Raw genomic sequence first — 18,444 nt, forward strand, 5'->3', positions numbered from 1 at the left:
CCCACCCCCCACCCCCGCCACCATCTTGCCGGAATAGCTGCGAGACAGGCTTTCTTAGCCTGTAGGCAGATGGTGCTGGGCGGGCTCTGCCTTCTTTGTTCCCTGAAGGTGAGTCCTTCCCTTGCCAAGGGCAGCTGCCTTAACCTGTGAGAGTCTGCACTTGGTGTTCATGCCGGAAAGCCAGCGTCCAGGGCCAGACCCAAGCTGCTGTAGGGAGCTGGTGCTTTCTGAGCCGGCAGCTGGGGAGCGGGGAGGGGGGCGGGGGAGGGGGGCGGCTGTGGCCCCTGCTGGGTCAGACCAGGGGATGAATCTGTAGAGGGTCACTGGCAATAACTCGTCCTGGTTTGCCTCCAAACTGGGGCCGTTGACCGACCCCAAGTCCGCTGTCGGCCTTGAAAATCAAAGTTAACATCGCCCAGCTGTTCCATTTCACATCCGATCAAGCCTGGTTTTATTTCTCTGTGCTTTCTGCAGCCTTCCTGGGCTGGATGAGAGAGTAAGAATAAGCTGCCAAAGGTCTCTATCCCCCAGCCACCGCCCTCCCCAAGCCCTCCCCCTGAAACCTCTGCCACCTTCCCAGGACCTCTGGCACCTCTGGGACCTGAGGCAGCTCCTCAGGAAGCACCTCCCGCTGTCCATCAGATTCCCAGGCCCGGCCCCCGGCCCACGTCGCTGGTGCTTTCTGTTGGCGGCCCTGATGACTGGCCCGCGCTGACCGTAGCAGTAGAACCCGAACCCCAGACCTCCGGCAGGGTGCACGCTTCCAAACCTTTTGATTTGCCTCTGACTTCTAATGATTGTATCGTACATTTTCCCACAGCCTTTTGGTGACCTAGTTTCCAGTTTTCTGCTTGGTCATTAAAAAAACAAAAAATTATTTGTACGTCACCGCAGGGACCTAAGTTAGGCTAACCGACGGCTCGAGCAGCGGCTCTGAGAGGGCTCTGTGGCATTCCACCGGGAGAGAAGCCTTGTCCGTGGGTTGGGGCCACCTCGTTACCATGTACTGTTCCATTTCCAGTGACTTGCTCTGGGGGGGGCGGGCGCTCGACCAGCTGGTTCCCGTGTTGTACAGTAGATGGGTAGACGTTTTGTATATTAGTGTGTTTTAAGTTATTGATTTGTTTTATATAAAATAATTTATTTTTCAGGTACCATTTTTCATTTTAACTTTGTTTTTACATGGGTTTGTTTTCAATAAAGTCTGACACTGCTGTCCAAAAGTCAACAATAAAATGAATCCCATTGTGTTCTTTTGAGGATGCTTATGTAACTAGCTCTTTTTTTATTATTTTCAGGGAAAAAAAAAAAAAAGCCCTTCTCAGTTTTCCATCTCCCCATTTGCCTTTTTATCCTTGTGAATAAATGTTCTTTAGTGTTTTAGGAGGAAAAAAGCAAACCTAGATTTTGATAATCCAGAAGATTTCAGATTAATAAAGAAGCTTTGAAAGAAGACCATTTTTCAAAATTTTAGTGAAGTGTGAATATTTTTTGTCAATGGCTTTCTCAAAGAGAATGAAACTTTTGCACCATTTTCAGAGTTTTTATAGAGATGCCAAATTGATATATTTACATGTAATGGAAACATGAAAAAGTTTTATTAAACAATTGTTCATAGCTGTGTAGACATTTTAATTCAGTTTCCAAAGCTCTCAAAGCGTATTTTTGGAGTACGGAGTGATATCGGTTTGGGGTGTTACTTACGGTTCCAAATGACTCAATTGTCCAAATACTTAGATCTTTCCACAGGGATCAGGTTTGTGTTAAATGCTGTATGTTAACTCTGACTGGAATTGTGTGATATTTTGGTAATAAATGAAGTGGGCTCATCGAGATGTGGTGGTGTAGGGCTGATGGTGTGTGATTGTAAGCAGCCCCGCTGAGCACAGCGCCGCCCAGGGCCGCAGGTGACTCCCTCCTGGCTAGGTGAGCGACAGCTGCCTTCTGCCCGGCTGTCCCCTACTATGTGCCCGGCCACAGAGTGCACTGGGACAGCCCAGCCCCGGGGTATAGAGGGGAAGGCGCCCTCCCACCCCCGCCCACTGCCTCTGCCCAGATGTGCCCCTCATCTGGACGTCCACACAAGCCAGCCCCCTCCCCGGGAGACCCAGAGGCCTCTCTTCTCCAGAGGTTCTCAGAGGTCTGTGGGCTTCCTGCGTTGCCCCTGGGCGTTGCCTCTCCATCTGCTCCCCACACCAGAGCCCCGTGGCCGTGGCCATGTGGCCGTGCTGAGTATCTTCTGATGCTAATCTCCTTTGGTGATGAGAGAGTGAGTTCTCACGTGGAGGCACAACGGAGCACAGAGGTCCGTAACACCCACCCATCTCCCTCGTTTCCAGATGTGGCTAAACGGTCCCATGGGTTCCCTGTAGAGAGGGTCAGTCTGGTGCCACCTGGGGAAGCAGGGTGGCACTCCAGGAAGAAGGGGCTCTGAGGGGGTCCCTCGGGTCCTCGCACCCAGGGCCAGCTCGGGGCTTCCAGCCAGGGCTCCTGGGGCCCCTGGGACCCCTGGGCAGCCTCTCGGGTGCCAGTCGTCCCAGGCATCAAGGAGAAAAAGAATCTGGGTGTCAGTCCTTCTTCTTGTGCTGGACAGCAGGGCTTCCTGGACCAGAGCGCAGTCCACCTCCTCCAGGAGCCTCGTTTAGAAGCAGACTCGGCGTCGGCAGGTCCGGGGTGAACCGGAGTCTGCATGTCTACCCAGCGCCCCTGGTGAGGCCAGAAGTGTGCTTGAACGAGGCCTACCAGCCCCGCATCTCCACCCGATGGCTGCCGAGTCCCCCTCCCCCTAGAATGTGGAGCCCGAGAGACAGAGCCCCGTGTGCAAGGTGGTTGGGGGCGGGGAGCTCTTTTCACCAGATGGTCTCCCGGGCTGCTTCCGTTTTTCCGTTCAAGGTTACGCTTTCCAGGACCTAACGCCTGCCTCCCTTCATCTCTGAATTTTGTTTTTTTGTTTAACCTCAGTAATATCTTAGCCCGATTTGAAAGGATTTCCAGGAGAGAAGGGAGAAAATCACAGGCACCACTGTCATCTGGGAAACTGGTTTGTGTTTAATAATAAGATCCAAGTCGTGACATGAGAGTGCGGGCCGTGGGGGCCCCGTGAACTGACCCCTTATCCTCTGGGGCTCAAAAAAGATGGTGGTGGCGGGGGGCTTTGAGCCTCTGACCCGTGGCAGAGCCCTGGGCTTTCCACCCCACCAGCTCTGGGAAGCCCCACGGCCGTCCTGCACCACAGAGAGAGCTGGCTTGGGAGCACTTGTCCCAAGCGAACGCCTGCTTTCCTCCGCGTGCTGGGGCCTGGCAGTGGTCGGAAAGGACCAGCCTGAAGACCCCCAGCCCGTGCGGGCGAGCCGAGAGCCCGGCGGGTGCGGCCGCGTGGGGCCAGCCGCACAGAGAAGAGTGGGCGGTGGCTGGAAGACGGTGGCAGGCAGGCGTGGCTGCTGTTGGCCACCAGTCGTTCGCTTTGCCGAGTGCTTGGCAGCCCTTTCCGGGCCCATCCCTGTGAGGGAGAGGTTAGTGCGAGTGCTGCGCGGGCGCCCATTTCACAGATGGTTTACAGAGGAGACAGCATTCGGTGCTTTGTTTTTTGTTTTTTGTTTTTTTCCCTTTTTAACCAGTCTGGTATAGAGCATTCCAGGTTTGGCTCGCCTCTTAGTTTTGTGAGAGTGTCACAGACGCGGTCAGATACAGTCTGTGCCGGGCCTGGAGCTCCAGAGCCACCAGGGGCCGCACAGGAAAGACCCCGGAGTCCAGGGCGGGAGGACGTGCGGCCTCAGCTAAAGCCAGTTCTCTACAAGTGGATGCAAGCGTTCTTCGTCCTCGTAAATAAAATTGCCACGTCCCGGGGAAACCACCGTGTGGGTCGTTACCAGATGTGGACGGCGTGACGGGGACAGTCTGAGTGGACACACGGAACTCGTGGCAACTGGCAGCTTCCCACAGGGGCCCCTCCGACGGCCGGGCTGCCGAACCCGGGCCCACAGGACTCCCGAGGAGGGTCACACGTGCTTGAACTGGAGGCTCTGGGGCAGACGCTCCGAAGGCAGGTGGAGACGAGCGCACAGCCTTTCCCCAGGGCGGGGCCAGCGCGGCGCAGGTGTCTCTGCGGGTTCACAGGTCTCCCCGGCAAGCTGGCCGGAGGCAGGCGGCCGAAGCCTCCAGGGCTGAGGCCACCGCCACGGTGAAGGGGGACTGGTACCTCCATCCCTCCCCTGCCTCCTCGCCACCAGTGTTCGGCCAGGACGAGGCAGGTCCACTGCGAGTCCCCACAGGGCATCCGCAGTGTGTGAGCTCACAGGGAACAGACAAACGGCCCGCAGCACAGCGGTTCCAGGTGAAAAGTGGAAGTGACCAAGGAAAGGGACTCTTGGAAAGGGCTGTGTGCAAGGCGGAGGGGTCGGAGTCCCGCACGGACCGATGATGGCCGAGGGGGCCGTCCCGAGAGACCTGGTTGGCGATGGAAGACGCCTGCGATGGAGGCGTCTGGGGCCCGGACCCACAGGGGCACAGAAGCACGAACCTTAAACCTGCTTCGGCAAAAGGCTTCCAGATTTATTATGATCTTTTCTGATCATTTTAAAAACATCTTAAAACATTCCACTCCTCTGTTTTTGTGACCCAAGGAAAAAGATGTGTTTGGTAAGTTATTTTTAAACCTTTCAGCCACATGAAGATGCCATCTTAAGTGTTTGAATTTAAAGAGGTTGTGTGTAAAGCACCCCGTTTTCTTCCCTCTCTTTCCACCCTGTTCGGGCCCTTTTAATCCCTCCTGCCGGACGCATGTTATATCCCTGAAAAAGCCAGGAATCAGACTGGAAGGTGTGGCAGCTTGTCGCTGAGGATGGGGTCGGCAGGGGACAGAGGGAAGGAGAAGTCAGGGCCCTCCCAGCCACCCCTGGCGACATCTTGCAGGCTGGCATGAGTCTCAGAGGAAGGGGGACATTCCTGGGCTTGTAGACATGTCACTCCAGTCACACGGCCGTCTCCCGTCTCTGTGTGTCCGTCTGTCCAAACTGCCCCTTTCTATGACCTCAGTCCATTGGGTCAGGGCCCACCCTACTGATCTCAGCTTTCAACTTGACCACCTCCTTGAAGACCCCGTCTCCAAATAAGGTCACATGCGGAGGTCCTCCGGGTTAGGACGCCAACACGTATTTTTCAGGGGACACAATTCAACCCATACCTGGCCTTCTCCAAGGTTTGTCACTAGGTCTTCTCCGTGCTCCCCCAAAGCAGTGCGGTGGGGGTCCACTGCGTGCCCCACACTGAGCTCCCCTCCGTGAGTTTCGGGAAGGAGACTGAGCATGCTTCCTGCTGCCTAGAAGGGTTTCTCCTGCTGGATTCCACGTGACAGTGGCTGGCAGGACAGGCTACATGATTTGTGAGAAGCAGTGCAGAATGAAAATGGGCTTTGTTCAAAAATTTCAGACAAGGGGTGCCTGGCTGGCTCAGTCGGTGGAGCATACGACTCTTGATCTCAGGGTCGTGAGTTCTGGCCCCGTGTTCTTAAAAAAGAAGAAAATATTTCAGATAAAATGTGGTCCATACATTGGAATATATGCAGCCTAAAAAAGGAAGGACATCCTGACCCCTGCCACAATGTGGAAGGACCCCGAGGACACGGGGCTCAGCAAGAGGAGCCAGACCCAGAAGGACACATCCCGCAGGACCCCACTCCCAGGAGGTCCCCAGGGGAGTTCTGTCCACACAGACAGGAGAGGAGAGGGTGGGAGCCGGGGCTGGGGCAGGGGCTGTGGAGTCTGTGCTTCATGGGGACAGAGTCTTGGTTTGGGGAGATGGAAAGTTCCGGAGACAGAAGGTGGGGATGACGGCAGGACAGTGTGAGTGCGTCTCATGTCACTGAACTGGACACTTAATGGTTACGATGGCAAATCTCATGTCATACGAATTTTACCACAATTAAAAATGAAGTTTAAAAAAGGAACTGAGAACGTTAAAATGGCAACAGCAGAGTGTGACACGGAGCACGGGGCCGTGTGGGTCTGCAGAGGGTCCCACAGCCCCCCAAAGCCGCGCACTTGGCTGGGTCTCGCACCACCTGCTGCATGAGCCTGCAGGCCTCCAGGTGCGGCGGAGACTCCCTTGCCCTTGGTGCCCAGGTCAGGGGGCGGGGGTACCCGCTCCCCTTGCTGATGCTGACCGCAGCAGAACACACCCAGTCCTGGCCAGTCCCTGTGAAAACCCACACTGGGTTTGCTGGCGGACAGTACTCAGCGCCAAAAGAAGCAAGGTGGGCAGTGACGGGGTGGCAGTGGCCTGGGTGTTTGTCTGGGGCGTGGCCCCTCCTGGGCTCCCGGCCCACCCTGAGGGCTTCTGCCTCCGCAGGCAGCCTGAAGTTGGGGAGCCTGTAAGCCCTGGCCCCGAGCCCCTGGGGGCAAGAAGCCCACAGGGGACAGCAACCTGCTGTCCCCCGCCACCAGCCGCTGGTGCACTGTCCTCCACATGAGCTCGCCCTGCCCTCCCTCCGTCACTGCCCACATCCCCCCTCCCCCACACTCCCCACTGGTTCCTGGCCCTGCCGGCCTGGGCCGCTGTGTCCCCTACGGCCTCCGTCCTTCCAGCCGTTCTCGCGCTCAGTCTGCACGTAATCACGGTGTCAAACGTTTGAGAGCGCGTGGTCTGTGGGTGAGCAAATGGTGGTCCATCCATACAGCCGCGTAGGACTCGGCCAAAAGAAGGAGCAAAGCTCTGACCGGCTACCGTGTGAATGAACCTAGAAAATGTGAGCCAAGGAAGCAAGACAAAAGGTCACATACTGGGGCGCCTGGGTGGCTCAGTCGGTTCAGTGTCTGGCTTTGGCTCAGGTCATGATCCTGGGGTCCTGGGATTAAGCCCCGCATCTGGCTTCCTGCGTGGTGGGGAGTCTCCTTGTCCCTCTCCCCGCCCCCCAACTTGTGTTTTCTCTCTCTCCCTCTCAAATAAATAAAATCTTACACACACACACACACACACAAAGTCACATATTGTCTGATTTCAAATGTCTGGAAATGTCTAGAACAGGTAAATCCATAGAAAGTAAGTTAGTCACTGAGGGAGGAGGGACCGGGAGCAGCTGCTTCGTGGGGACAGGGGTTCCCTTTTAGGGTGATGGAAATGTTGTAGAACTACAGACTGTGACGTTTGCACAACTTTTATGCGCTAAATGCCACGGAATTGCTCATTTTAAGAGGGCGAATTTTCTGTTACATGTGTTTCACCTCAGTCAAAAGACAAAAATCATCTTAGGTGTTCCAACGGCCAAGAATCTGATGCCAGCGAGCGCGACCAGTGACTCACCCACGGGTGCTCGGCCCTGGCGGTGCCAACCTTGAAGGCTCCAAATGGGTCTGTTCCCACGGGAACAGGGAGTCAGGAGAGCTAGGTGTCTGTTGGCAAGGGGGGCTTAAATAACAGAAGTGTATCGTGTCACAGTTCAGGAGGCCAGAAGTCAGAGATGCGGCTGAGGGCAGGCTGGTTTCTTCTGGGGGGTGGGGGCAGGGGGAGCCCATTCCAGCCCCTCTCTGGCGTCCCCTGGCTTCTGGGAGCCTCACCACCATCTCTGCCTCCGTCTTCACATGGGTGTCCCTGTGTGCGTGCCTGTGTCCAAATGTCGCTTTTATAGCGACGCAGTCCCGTCGGATTTGGGGCCACCCTCCTCCAGGATGACATCGTCATCTTCACTAACCCTCCCTGCAATGAACCTGTTTCCCAATGAGGTCCCATCCAGAAGTGTCCTGAGGGTCAGGACTGCAACATACGAATTTGTGGGGAACCGCGTATTGCTTCACAGCAGATTGGAAATTATAAAGATTTATTTATTTCAGAGAGAGAGAGAGCGAGAGCATGAGTGGGAGGGGCAGAGGGAGAGAGATTCCCAAGACGGCTCTGCGCTGAGCACGGAGCCCGACGTGGGGCTCGATCTCACGACCATGAGATCACAACCCGAGCCGAAACCAGGAGTTGGGCACTCAACGGACGGCACCACCCAGGTGCCCCTGGACTGGAAGTTTTAAAAGAAGCCAAAGTCAAGACCTGAGGTTTCATCGCAGCTCGTTAGGGACTGTAGGCTGCCTGGGAAAGACGCCCTTCCACTAGACAACCACGCGTGTGAGCCCTCCCAGGCCAGGCTGAGAGGCCAAGTCTGGATGGGGGTCGAGGAACTCGGGAGGTTTTGTGGAACCAGGAGGGGCAAGAGTAGGGAGGAGGAGGGAGAAGCCCCTGGCAGAACAGGACAGGAGGATTCTAAGAGCAGTGGGGCAGGGCTCCCGGGACAACTCCATCCGCAAATGTGGCAGAATGTGCCAGAACCCAGGAGGGCAAGCCTGGGGAATACAGGGCCCCCAAAATGCTGGCACCATCGGCTTGGACCCTGATCTCTACCCTGGCAGTTCCCTCAACCCCCCACTCTGGAGAAGTCTCAATGGCAGAGGGCATGAGAGATAGAAGAGGACGGGGCTTGATCCCAGGACCCAGTATGGACGACCCCATCTTCCCACTTCATCCGTATGCTGGGATGTGACATTTCCCGATGGGTCGGTGGCTCCCAGCCCCCAGTCCTGCGCCAGCCGTCCTGTCTCTGCCCTTGACGTTGCTGCTCCCTCTTGCATGTTAGCCAGCGTGGAGCCCTCCATGAGGCTCGAACCCAAGATCTGAGCTGAGATCAAGAGTCAGGCGCTTAACAGGCTGATCCTTTTTTTTTTATTTCATGATATTTATTGATACTTAGGTGACCATGTGAATGCCTTTTATAAGTCATTAAGTGCTGTACATACACGAGGAGTTACTAGTGTACGACCTTCCCACACCACCTGTATCGGGCATGTCCTCCCCTCTGAGAACAGGTGGGTCCCCAGAGATGGGAAATTGGTCAGCGCTTGCTGGGGGAAGGGAGGAATAGGTACAGGGTTTCTCTTGCGGGGGGCGATAAAAATATCCTAAAATTAGACTTGCGATAGTCGTACAACTCTGTGAATATACTAAAAACCGCTGAATTGTATACATTTTAAAAGGATGAATTTCATAGTATGTGAATCCTGCCTCACAGGTGTTATTAATAACACGAATCCCTCCCTCTGCACTCAGACGCCCGCCACCGGTCTTGGGGGCTTCACAGACACTCCACCTCATGTGCTAGATGCCCACCCCCCCGCTTGTCCCCAGGACACCAGGACACATGATAAGCTTTAGAATCTTTCCCAAACTTCTTTTTTAGATTTTTTTTTTAATTTGACAGATCACAAGTAGGCAGAGAGGCAGACGGGGGCGGGGGGAGGTGGGCAGGGAAGCAGGCTCCCTGCTGAGCAGAGAGCCCGATGTGGGGCTCGATCCCAGGACCCTGGGATCATGATCTGAGCCAAAGGCAGAGGCTTTAACCCACTGAGCCACCCAGGCACCCCCCCCAAACTTCTTTTTTAAATAGTATTTGAAACTGGGGGCTCCCAGCTGGCTCAGTCAGTAGAACGTGCAACTCTTGATCTCCAAGGGGTGGGTTCAAGCCCCACGTGGGGTGTGGAGTCTATTTAAAATAAACAAACAAATGATATTTGAAATTGATTTTGGGGAAGTAAAGTCAGAACAGTAACATATACCCACCTTCTTACAACTATTTTATTCATCATCTCATCTCAGGAAATACTAGGTATGAAAGAACCTGAAAATAAAAAAATAAAAGAAAGAGGAAAATTCCTGGAATATAGATGTGGGTAGATTTCTTTTTTTACTCTCCATTTTGATTGAATTGTAAAACAGATGACGATTTCTTTAAAATCATAAAAATTCTCAAGATACAAAGTGTATTTATTACTGTGTAGCCTCAGTTTCCCCCAGATTGTGCTACAGAACTCTCCAGTGTGCCCAGAAGATCACTATAGTTCTTATACACTATGAGCAGGTCTCCTGGTACCAGGTCAAAGGCACCACCTCCTTCTCCCACCAAAGTGTACTGTGCCTTTTATCCCGGAGGGAGCCCAAGGATGGTTCCTTCGCGTGTTCCCTCCGAGCGACTTTTGATGTAGAATGTGGCCAGTGGATGTGTTTCTAGCTGCCTAGAACTCAAAGGTCCGGAAGTAAAATTAATGTTGACAGTTGTGCGTGTTTATTCCCACAGAAGTTCAACACCAGCGACTCAAGACTTTCTCACCCTGTCCTTTTTAACTCCCTGAGCAAGGGGATATAGGAGGAAAGGAGCTAATCTAGCCCCTTCTCACCTCCCTGAGTGGGATTTCAAGCAGGCTGAGAGGAGAGAAATGGGGGAGTAGCATCGTGTCCACGCACGGTGGGGGTGGGGCGGCTGACTCGTCTGGTGGTGGTCCTACCGCTCCAGCTGACACCCTTGACTGCAAACGAGGCCAGCCCTCCACAGGGCACTGAGTTCCCCCACCCAGCATGACCGAGCTGGGGGAGAACCTCGCTGAAGATATGCTCTGTATGGGCGTCTGACCTAAAATGCCCTTGAGTCTCATAAGACTTTTTACAGGGGCGCCGGTTGGGGGGCTCAGTTGGTTAGGCATCTGCCTTCGGCTCAGGTCATGATCCCAGAGTCCTGGAATCGAGTCCCACATCAGGCTCCCTGCTCAGCAGGGACCCTGCTTCTCTCTCTCTTTCAAATAAATCAATTAAATCTTAAAAAAAATAAAATAAAGAAGTTTCTCTGGTGATTCTTATTTTTTAAAAAAGACTCTTTCTACATTAGAAGAAAGCAGTGGTATCGGCCTCCTTGCTCAGAGGAAAGAACGGATCCAGAACACATCTAAATGTGTTGGTTAGAATGAAATCTTGGAAGAAACACAGGCCGTCGGTAGTGACAGATTAGAGCATGAGACTTGATAAGTGATGTGGCAGATTATGAATTTGATAATCTGGAAATGTTTTTATCTGTTTTGCCTTCTGCACACAACCGCTCTTCCTAGAAAGAGGCTTTCTGGATCTGACACCAGGGAGATCGTGAAGTCTAGAAAACTTAACAATTACAGCTATAACAATTGTAGCCATATTGGTATAAGACGTTCTCCTGTCCTCAGATTTCTGTTATTTTGTCATAATGAGGAAAACCTCAAAGATGCCAAAATCTTTCATCTTTTGTTTAGGCGGGGAGGGGCGGAGGGCAAGGGAGAGAGAGAGAGAGACTCCCAAGCAGGCCCCACGCTTCCCTTAGCACGTGTTTCCGGTCCATTCCTGTTGCAACAGGTGTAGAACGTGGATGCGCCGCGTGACGTTTTTATCCATTCATCTGTCGGTAGACGCTGGGGTCGCTTCCCCCTTTTTCTGGCTGTTAGGAGCAAGGCTGTGTGAATCTGGGCATGTGCAGGCCACTTCCATGCCAGCCGTTTTTCTGTTTTGTTTTGTTTTTTTTGTTTTGTTTTTTGTTTTTTTCTCTTCTCCCCTCTCCATCTTCCCTTTCTGGATCACAGTCACAGAAGCGAGGTTGATAATCGTACCAAGACTGCAAAGACAGACCCTAGGACGATAAGTCCCCCAAAATATGCTCAAAGCACGCCCCGCTGTGATTTACCTGCGCCCCGGGTGCTTTGGCCTTCGTGGGTCCCCCAGGCCATAAAAAAAAAATGCATATATATATTAAAAGTTAAAATTTGCAACTGGGGGAGGGAGCGTAAAGATGGATATAATCTGGACTAGATTATGGGTGTTTTTCTTTCTGATCGTAAAAGAAACGGAAACATTTGCAAGGCCCCCCAGGGTACTGTGGAGTCCTAGGCATTTACTAGATAAGTCAGCTCTGCTAACAGGTCCGGCCTGGCTCTTGGGAAGGCCTGACTCACTGACCATCCCACCCACAACCTACCCAGGCTCTGATGAGCGCAAATGATTTCAAGAAGAGAGATCAGTGCGGTGGCTACTAATGGCCTGCGTTGCCCGCCTTATACCCGAACAGGAAGGTGTGGCCATTCCACTGTCACCGAACCCCATCCAGCCCATCTCCTGGCTTCTCCGCAGAGCCCCCCTGCCAGGTCCCCCGGTTTGCAACGCTATGGTGGCTCCTAGTGACCCCAGTGGCCTCCTCACTGCAACCAGAGGGATCTTTCTGCAAAACAGAACTAACGGTAGGGCTCGCAGGACACCCACCTCTTCTGCACCCCAGATATTTGCATAGGTCATCCCCCCATCCCAGAGCGTCCTGACCTCATCCCCTGCCTGCCATCCCTCCCCACAGCAGCCTTCAAGAATCACTTTTGGCCCATACCACAGACCTCCCCGCTCGCTGCCCTTTGCTTCCTTGCCTAGAAAATGGGAGAGATGCTTGCTGTCAACTTCCCAGACTTGAAGGAGAAGTCAGCGTCTGCGTAAGCATGGCTCTTGCTTCCTCGTCACCCTGCCCCGGGGACGCTCCCAGCGGCTGTGGGCAGCTTCCTTCCCCTCAGCAACTTTGGGCGCCCATCTGTACCCAAGAGCTTATGCTAGCATCCGCCTCAAAGGTGGGGGGGCCCCCCCCATGGCCGGGGGGGGATGGGGGGGACTGCTAAAGGAGCTGGCGCTTCCCGGGGCAGGCAGGCGGGCTGGAGCAGAGGAGGGGAGCTCCAGTGCCAGTAGCTATTATGGTACCTGGAGGAGGCGAGAGCAGGAGATGGAGGAGAGAGCCAGCCGGTAGGGGAGGGAGCAGGGGCGGGAAGGAAGCCAGGCAGAAGGCAGACAGAACACGGAGGCCTGTGGGCAACAGCAGCTGGGCGTGGGCAGGGGCTCTGGGCCCGAGGCAGGACTCCGAGAAGCTGTTGGAGGAGTTTGCAAGCGCGGCCCTAACAAAATACCACAGGCTGGGGGGTGGGGAGCTTACACGCCAGAGGGCACCCCACCCCCCACCCCGGGCTGGCAGGTGGCCCTCTCCGCACCCATGTCCCGTGTCTGCCTCCTCTTCCTCTAAGGGCAGCAGTCACACTGGACCGGGATCCATCCTCATGACCTCATTCGAACTTGCTTATTATCACTTTTAAGGCCTTATCTCCAGATCGTTGCATTCTGCCGGGCTGGGGGGTAAGGAGGTCCACAGATGAACTTGGGCGGGGGCAGGGATGACAGCCAGCCCAGAACAGCCAGCGAGGGGCTTTTTGGAAGACGGGAAGCGGGAGGAGCCTTCGGTTGCAAAGAAGCAGACTTCTCTTGCTAAGGATGTGCCTGGGGCCCAGCCCGTCCAGAGGGCTGTCCGGGGCGGCACGCCGGGGAGCCTAGCTATGTGGTGAGATGCCGGACTCCCTCATTTGGGTTCTTCACAGCTACAAAGGGCCTGACGAAGCCACTATGAGAAGCTCTTGGCACACTGCCTGGCCTCGAGAGCTTAATAAATCACAGCTATCATTCTTAATTAAGATGATTTGGCCGGCAATATTAATCTAGGAAAACCACCATTTGGGCCAAAAGGAAAAAAAAAAAGAGCCTGATTACATAATATAAACATCACAAGAAGTTGGAGACATGGCATTATTAAAACTCTGTGCTTCATAAAATATAATCACACCACATGGAAAAAATGTTCGAAATAGAATAAACTGCCAGAAACGTAATTGCAGTGAGAATTTAAGAGACTCCGTGGCAAAGCGAGGTACGAGAACAGAAATCCTCTATCCGACAGTCACACTCCTCGGTATTATCCAAACTTACAACCGCACCCCCAAACCCGTGCACACAGGTGTCTAAGGCTGGTTGACTCATCATCACCCAAACCCGGAAGCAGCCCAGACAGGCTTCAGCGGGGGCGAAGGGACAAACTGCGGGACATCCCGCCAAGGCAATGATATCCAGGGTGAGAAAGAGATGAGCTCCCCAGCCCTGAAAAGACACAATGGGGGAACTTCAAATGCAGAGGAGTAGGCAAGAGATGCCAGTCTAAAAAGGCTACCTACCCGCTGTAGGAGTCCAGCCCCGTGACATTCTGGAAAAGGCAAAGGCACGCAGAGGATGCAAGGATCAGTGGCTGTCAGGGGAGGGGGGCAGGGGGCGATGAAGGAGCCCAGCAGAGGGGAGTTTTAGGGCAGTGAAACACTCGGTATGTCACCACAACGATGGGTGCATTCATTAGCCATCTGTCCCAACCCATGGAGTGAACCCCAGAGTCAGCCCTGGCTCTGGTCGATAACGATGTCGGTGTGGGTTCACCGATGGTGACAAAGCCGCCCCTTTGGTGCCATGTTGACGGTCGGGGAGGCTGGGCATCCGGAAGGGCAGAGGGTAATGTGAGGTAAATGGGAACTTCCTTCACTTTCCACTCAATTTTGCTGTGAACCTAACACTACTCTAAAATGCAAGTTGTATTTTAATTTTTTAAAAGAGGCCTTTGTTTTGTTTTGTTTAAAGATTTTGTTTGTTAGAGAGAGAGCGCAAGCAGGGGGCATGGCAGGCAGAGGGAGAGGGAGAAGTAAGGCTCCCTGCCAAGCAGGGAGTCTGATGTGAGTGAGGCTCGATCCCAAGGGGCCCTTGTTTTCTTTTTTTTTTCTTTTTAATTTTATTTTTTATAAACATATATTTTTATCCCCAGGGGTACAGGTCTGTGAATCGCCAGGTTTACACACTTCACAGCACTCACCATAGCACATACCCTCCCCAGTGTCCATAACCCCACCCCCCTCTGCCAACCCCCCTCCCCCCCATCAACCCTCAGTTTGTTTTGTGAGATTAAGAGTCACTTATGCTTTGTCTCCCTCCCAATCCCATCTTGTTTCATTTACTCTTCTCCTACCCCCTTAACCCCCCATGTTGCATCTCCTCTCCCTCATATCAGGGAGATCATATGATAGTTGTCTTTCTCCGATTGACTTATTTCGCTAAGCATGATACCCTCTAGTTCCATCCACGTCGTCGCAAATGGGGCCCTTGTTTTTACATTAATGCCTACATTGAGAATACAGTACCCTTCAGGCAGATGAATATATTACATGTATGCATTCATAAAAAGTAATGACACAGAGGGGGGCCTGGGTGGCTCAGTGGAGTAAGCCTCTGCCTTTGTCTCAGGTCATGATCTCAGGGTCCTGGGATCGAGCCCCACATCAGGCTCCCTGCTCAGCGGGAAGCCTGCTTTTCCCTTTTCCTCTATCCACGTGTTCTCTCTCAAATAAATAAATAAAATATTTAATTTTTAAAAATATTTTATTTATTCGACAGAGAGATCACAAGTAGGCAGAGAGGCAGGTAGAAAGAGAGGAAGAGAAGCAGGCTCCCCAATGAGCAGAGAGCCCGATGTGGGGCTCAATCCCAGGACCCTGAGATCATGACCCAAGCCGAAGGCAAAGGCTTTAACTCACCAAGATGCCCAGGCACCCCTGAAAAAATTTTTTTAAACTTTCTATTTTAGAGGATTTACAGAAAAATTCCAAAGATGGTACAGAGTTGGGGCGCCTTCGTGGCTCAGTGGGTTTAAGCCTCTGCCTTTGCTCAGGTCATGATCCCAGGGTCCTGGTATCGAGCACCGCGTCGGGCTCTCTGCCCGGCGGGAAGTCTGCTTCCCCCTCTCTCTGTCTCTGCCTCTCTGCCTACTTGTGATCTCTGCCTGTCAAATAAATAAATAAAATCTTAAAAAAAAAAGAAAAAAGATGGTACAGAGTTCCCATGTACCCTGCAATCTTTCCCCTAGTTATAATATCTTAGAATAAAGTATTTGTTATGATTAATGAACTAACACTGACACATTATAATTAACTAAAGTCCATATTTTATTTCAATTTTTCCATGATGTCCTTTTCCCTAAAGTCACCTAGCTGTCGTTTCTCCTTAGCCTCCTCTTGGCTGGGCCAGCTTCTCAGGACTTTCCTGGTTCGTTATGACATTCCTTGACAATTCAGAGAGGACCCAATCAGGCATTTTATAGAATCTCCATCAGCTGGGACCTGTCTGATGCTTTTCTCACAGATAGATTGGGGTGGTGGGTTTTGGAGGAAAACCCCAGAGGGGAAGGGCCCCTCCCATCATATCACATCCTATCCAGACAGAGTACATGCTGTCCGCAGGACTAATCACAGGTGTGTGTTCAAGGAACAGTAACAAAGACTGACAACATACATAGGCCAAGAAGAAAATCTCTAAGCACAAAAAGTAGACACTGCCCAGGCCCCAGGTTCTGTTACAGTACAACTACAGAAAATACAGGGGGCGCTACCCCTGAGCCCTGAGTCACCCTTCCCAGGCTGCACAATCAAAACACTCTAACACTGATGGCAGGGGGTGGGGGGCTCTAAATTGGCCCCCATGGTTCCCATCTCCTATATTCGTGCTCCTGTCTGATCCTCTCTCCTTGAGTACAGACAGGATCTAGTGAGTCCATTTCGACTAAAAGAATACGATCCCTGGGACCGGAGATTAGGTTACAGAAAACTGTGACTTCTGTCTTGCTGGCCCTCTCGTACACCCGTGCACGTCCGCTGGCTGTCGTGTTGGAAGCTGCCGGATGCCCACTTGGCAAACACCGCAGAAGGCCGCCAGCCTGTGGTCCGTGAGAGATGGAGGCCCTCGGTCCGACAGCCGGCCAGGGACTGAATCCTGCCAACAGCCGCAGGAGTGATCCTGGAGCAGAACCTCCACACCGTCAGGCCTTGAGAAGATGGCAGCCCCACCTGACACATGGCTCGCAGACCCGTGAGACGCTCTGAACCAGGGGACCAGTTGGGTCATGCCAAGATGCCTGACCCACAGAAACGGTGAGAGCATCCAAACTGGTCTTAAGCCATGACATTGTGGAAAAATAAAAACAGCTTTATTGGGGTGCCTGGGAGGCTCAGTCGCTAGGCATCTGCCTTTGGCTCTGGTCATGATCCCAGGGTCCTGGGATCAAGCCCAGCATCGGGCTCCCTGCTCAGCGGGAAGCCTGCTTCTCCCTCTCCCACTCCCCCTGCTTTGTGTTCCTGCTACTCTTGCTGTCTCTCTTTCTCTGTCAAGTAAATAAATAGAATCTTAAAAAAAAAAAAAAATTAGGGGCCTGGGTGGCTCATTGGGTTAAAGCCTCTGCCTTCAGCTCAGGTCATGATCTCAGGGTCCTGGGATGGAGCCCCCCATGGGGTTCTCTGCTCAGCGGGGAGTCTGCTTCCCCCTTCTCTCTGCCTGTCTCTCCGCCTACTTGTGCTCTCTCTCTGTGTCAAATAAATAAATAAAATCTTTAAAAAATAATAAAGTAAAATAAATAAATAAAAATAAAAATAAATAAATAAAAACAGCTTTATTGAGGTAAAACGGATATGCAAAATGTGCAAATCCTTAGCGGATATAATGTGACGAGTGTGAACCCACACGCACACCGATGACACCATCGCCACAATCCAGGTAACCTACCCCTCACCTCCAAGGTTTTCTTGTATCCTTTGTTTTTTTGGGGTGTGGGAGGGAAGAACACCTAACATGAGTTTTCTTGAAACTGAAAAGAATTTTTTAAAGATTTTATTTCTTGGGGCACCTGGGTGGCTCAGTGGGTTAAAGCCTCTGCCTTCGGCTCAGGTCATGATCCCATGGTCCTGGGATCGAGCCCCGCATCAGGCTCTCTGCTCAGCGGCGAGCCTGCTTCCTCCTCTATCTCTGCCTGCCTCTCTGCCTACTTGTGATCTCTGTCAAATAAATAAATAAATAAATTTTAAAAAAAATAAAGATTTTATTTCTTTATTTGATGATGGGACGGGGGGTGTGGGGAGAACACAAGCAGGGGGAGTGGAAGAGGGAGAAGCAGACTCCCTGCTGAGCAGGGAGCTGGATGTAGGGCTCGATTCCAGGACTCCAGGATCATGACCTGAGCTGAAGAGAGACACTTAACTGACTGAGCCACCCAGATGCCCCTAAAATTGAAAATTTTAAAGTGCACAATACAGCATAGAGAACTGGAGGTCCTGTGTGCACAGCACAACTCTAACAGTCACCTTGCTTAACTGAAACTTGACGTGCACTGAACAGCACCTGCCCATTCCCCCACCCCCTAGTCACCCGGAACCACCACTCTGCTCTCTGTTAAGCCATTCTGTTTTGGAAGAATCTGTTCCATGGCCATGGTGAAATAATAGTGTTTCTGTGAAAATCCCAGCCCCAAATCTTGACCTTCGTCGATGAACACTGCACACACACACACTCCCAAGAACAGGCTTTCTGGATGCTTCTCCAGAGGGCAGCTCCCTGAGTGCCTTGGCCCTTGTCCTGCTCTTGGTCTTGCCATTGCCTTGCCCAGTGCACACTCACCACACGGCGCTGGGAAGGTTGCCTGCATCCTGCCACCACACCAGGCATCCTGGAGCACACACACGGCTTGGTCTACTGATCAGGGGACGGTCTTCGTCAACTGCACTGGGGGAGTGCGAGGCGCTAAACCACACACAATGATGTCTCACAGCCTGGAGACTTGAAAGTCCAAGATCAAGGTGGTGGCAGAATTAGGTCATTGGTGCGGGCTCTCTTTCTGACTTAGAGAGTGAGTGAGCGAGCACGCGAGAGAGATCTTAACCAATTCTTTTTTTTTTTTTTTTAAGATTT

The sequence above is a fragment of the Lontra canadensis genome, unplaced genomic scaffold, assembly GCF_010015895.1.
Source record: "Lontra canadensis isolate GAN:19392208 unplaced genomic scaffold, GSC_riverotter_1.0 scaffold88, whole genome shotgun sequence".
NCBI lineage: Eukaryota > Metazoa > Chordata > Mammalia > Carnivora > Mustelidae > Lontra > Lontra canadensis.